Below are 4776 nucleotides of genomic sequence, written 5' to 3'. Positions count from 1 at the left end.
AGCCCAGGCCCCTGTGCCCACCCCCCAACTCCTTACCCTATATAAGCTGTACCCCATCTCTAATAAACGGAGGCTCTGACAAACCTAGCATGGCCTTCTTCCTCTCTCTCAGCCCATATCTTACAGATAGTGCCTCTCCGGAACTCTGGAATAACTGACTGCCAGGCGGGTTACAAACCCTAGACTAAGTAACCCGCCAAGGCAATCAACAGAGATAAAATGAACTGCGAATCTTCGACAAGGAGAGAATGGGCTTTCCTATGTGGAAGCAATGAGAAAATTCATTTAAACAAAGAAGGAAATGAAGTTCTATGATTTGCTTTGTTTCTCCATATTCCACATAATGTCAGGAATAAAAAGAAACTGGACCATCTACCTGTTGTCTTCCCCAAGGTGAAGTCAGAACAGGAGGCTATAATAGGCAGAAATAGCCTCCTATTTTTACCAGGTTTAGCCTTTACTTCCATCCAGAAAGCTGAGGGTCCATTTAATTGCTTTTCTTCCTTTACACACTGCCTTAATGGTATAGTTTTCTGAAACACCCCTGTCTTCCCTCTCCTTCCCACTTCCCACTAGCACTCCACACCTGATGCCCATCATCCTGCCCTGTATCCCTGCAACTGTTTCTCTATCCACGTTGCACATTCCAGATGAGTTGATCATTGTCCACACTTCTACATGAATGCTATAATCATGTTTTCATGAAAAACTACTTGTACGACACTCCTGCATAAATATCTTCAATCACTTCAAAGTTTTAACCACAATGTTCAAAATTCCCTTGCAAACTGATTATAGTAATAGAACACAGGGCTACGACGAATTAAACAGTTTTATGCAGATGAAGAATTTGATCTGGTACTTGACAAACAGGAAGCCCATAATAAATAGTCATTTTATTAGTAGTTATTCCTTTCTGTTTGACAACATAGCCAGTTGAAATTCAATCACACCTTTCTGTACTTGTAAACAATCCTTTGAATACTTCAAAACTCATTTTAAAAATTTTCTAATTTCCCCATCTCATTCGCCTTTGATATCTTTCTGGAGGTGCATTGAGCAGAATCACAAATAGCTATATGAACTGCCCCATCATGGGTATGGATTAGGTAAAACACATTTTATTTTTGTTTCTAACAGTCTGCTTATGATGCCCAAAATTTTACTTCATTGTGGCTGCTTATTCAACTATTGTAACTGGGAACAGTGGGCAGTTTCATCAGGATCCTTGTCTAGTATGCAACTGATAATTTGGAGGAAACTCCTTTACAAGTTTCCATTATGCTAGCATTCATTAAAATTCATGCTCGTTATTCTTAGAATTTAATTTCATTTCGGTGAATGAAAGGCATTTTTCAGGCCTGTACTTTTATGCTCATGGCCTGGAATATTTTTTTTCTGCCTTCTCCAGTGTACTTATTCAAAGTTATTAACAGCCTAAAAGTTTCTCTCCTGTTACCATTATGTGATTGCCTCTTAAACAAAGAAGAGTAACTTAGAGACATTGACAAGAGTAGAGGTACTCATCTAGGCATTGGACATGTAAGTAAGGAGGACAGGATGAGAAATAATAGAGTAAGGAGTAACAATTGGCTGGAAAGCACAAGGTTCAAGGAATGCTCTAGTTTAGAGGGCTTTTTATTGCCTTTCTTTTCTATCAGGTAGATGGCATAAAAGTTAGTACCAAGTCTTGTCTCTGGACAAATTGTAGATGAGTGTATTGTTTATGTTATTTTAGAGAAGGGAATATATATCTAAAATTCTTAATATATGCATTAAACCCAAACACTTTACCGCGTGTGTCAAACTTTTCCCGACATCTATAAGCAGTTACAAATATCATTAGATCAATTTCAGTAAGAGTACAATGACACACATTGTTGTTATTAAACGCCACCAGTTCCAGTCTCTGAGCAACAGTGACAGGAACCCCCAATCTTCCCCCTTCTTAAGTGAAGAGGGGTTAATATTTTAATTAAAATGAGTTTTGTGTCCCAAAGATTAAAACTGTCAGATGTTTAGTCATCATCAGAAGCAGCTTAGCATTTGTGCTTCAGGTCAGGTGGAATTCCTGGGTGAGGTGAGTTAAACTCAGCTACCTGAAGCACATCCTAGCAATTATCTCAGGAGGGTCTCCCTGGACTCTGGAGGCAGAACAACACCCTGCAGAGTGGTATAGCAGGTTCTGTTATCAGGCACTCCTCTCCTTGAGGGCAGGAAAGGCCGGACCAAGGACCTCTCCCCAGTTGCCTCTGGAACTCCTCTGTGGGCGTCTGCAGCCTCGACATCAGATCCAGATTTGATTTTCTTTCTGTGAAAAAAGCATAAACATACCCTCGACCCCAAATATATATTAGGTCGGGTTTTTTTTTATAATGTATTGTAAGGGCTTTCCCACCTTGCCCTAGTAAAGGTCAGCTTGGTGTTATCGCGCCAGATCTGTTTGCATCAGGATCTGCTTGCAACTTTGAAGGAGCCTTGTTATGCTCCATAATTTTTTTTTATTAGCAATATATGCAGTTCTTCCATTGGAAGAGCCATTTGTAAAATTAAGCATAAAATCCTTTAAGGGATTTTTTGCTATAACATTAGTAAAATACAGTTGTGTGAATTGTAGCAATGATCTGGGAAAAGAATGTTTTTGCCTTTGAATTGAGCAAAGGCAATTGTCCATGAATCAATCTTAAAATTATCAATGAATCTATTCTTTAGTATAAGAAATATTGATCATAGTCAATATTTTGTCAAACCATTTTCCAGCTTTGATCCTGCCCTTTTGTACCAGACAGGCTACTGTTTTAAATTAAGAGTTTAATATCTTAACTGGCAAAATTGTTGTAGAATAAGTTTTATATTTAATATACACACTTGTCATAGCTGAATTATAATTAATATACTGTATTTGTTGATTATTGTATACTTTACCTGTTGATTTATGTTTTACCTGCTTGAGTACCTGTCTGGCAGCTCTGATAAGCTCTCTATTGGAAACTGGCTCATTGTTTTTTGTAAGAATTTTATCTATCGGCTCAAGGTCCCTCATAAGAATATTATAACTAGGGCTTTAACCATTTGACATCCAACCAAAAGTTTGTATGCTATCCTCCTCTTAAGTTTTAAGTCTGCCTTGCAGATAAGAAAATGGAAAAAGGAAACATTTTAACTAATAATGCTGGCCTCATTAGATACCAACATGTAGAAGAATGAAAATAGATCTACATCCATCTCCATGTACAAAACTCAAGTTTAAATGAGCCAAAGGCCTTAGCATATAAAAATTATGTTGAACCTCACAGAGAAAAAATTTTTGAAGCACACTTTGCCACATCTCAAACACAGCCTCAGTGGCATAAACATTGTCAGAAACCATAAATTATATCTCCTGAATTGAGAAACTTTTGTATAACAAGGCTATAGAGTGGGGAAAGATCTTTATTTATCATAAACCCATTTTAAAAATATATGAAGAACTCAGGAAATTAGTTATTAAAAATTAATTCAATAAAAATATTTGTTACAGACCTAAACTGAAAACTGTCAGACGAACTAAAAATGACTGAGAGACATTTAAAAAATGTTCAAACATAACATCCTTTAGCCCTCAGAGAAATGCAAATCAAAACTCTGAGATTTTATCTTATCCTTGTAAAAATGACCAAGATTAAAAATTACTGTTAACAATTTATGCCTAAGAAAATGTGGGTAAAGAAAAAACTCCATTGCTGGAAGTGTAAACCGACAGTCACCTTTGGATCACACATAGTATTGAAAAACCTGAACAAATCCAGACTCCTCCAGCAGGAAGAGAAGAATTAAAAATCCAGGACTAGCCTGTTCAGCGACCCTGCACCAGGAACTGTCTGAAGACAAAGCCAGACCTTAATCTTGAAAAACAGGTTTTCCAGCTGCAGTTATCACAGTACTGTTTTAGGAACTAGTGGATTACGACCTCCTGTGACCACCATTGGATTTTTGGAATTTATGACGCTCCTGGACCACTGGGCTGTGGCCCCTTTCCTCAAAAATTCTTTCTCCCGGTCACTCGGGGTCGAACTCCTCCCCCGCCAACCAAAGCCACGTGTGCGACCTCAGCAAGGATGGTCTTTGGCGAGCCATGGGTGGTGGCGCGCCACCCCAAGACCCGAGTAAGAGTCTCCCCAGCACTGAGGGTCCCCCATTATGTCTATTTTTTAAAATTAGGCAAATATCTACCTTAAAACTCAGCAATACCCCTTTTGGGCCTAAATACAAAGTTGTTTAACCATAAGACCATGTGCTCAGCTATTCTTGCAGCAGAATTACTTTATCATAGCCAGAATCTGAAAAGAACCCAAATGTACCTCTTTTACATCTAGGATAAATGAGACATCATCCTTTTAAATATCCATGAATACCGCAAAATATCTTGGAGTAACTCTAAGAAAGCAGGACAGAAGTTTTGGGTCCCGTCATCTCTGCCTGTGAAGGCGGAAATGTTTTTTATTTTTAACCATTATCGCTTGTTAGAGTATAACTCTTGCCCTTGATAAATTTAATTAAGAGGCCTGAGGCCTGAGTCTCAGCAGGCCACCCTGAAGCCACACCTAGCAGCAGGAAAGGACCTCAAGCTGAAATGATACGACTCCCACCCAAGAGCGAGCTGTACAAATGGAAAAACTTGTATGATAAGAATTTTAAATCTTCCAGGTTTAGTAAATTGAGCATCCAAACTGCCTAGGCTCCCCCAAAGCCAGTATGTGCAGTAGGATCAAAAACCCATTGCCATTGTTCTTGAGT

This window comes from Microtus ochrogaster, unplaced genomic scaffold (assembly GCF_000317375.1).
Source record: "Microtus ochrogaster isolate Prairie Vole_2 unplaced genomic scaffold, MicOch1.0 UNK35, whole genome shotgun sequence".
NCBI lineage: Eukaryota > Metazoa > Chordata > Mammalia > Rodentia > Cricetidae > Microtus > Microtus ochrogaster.
This window is presented reverse-complemented; position numbering follows the sequence as displayed.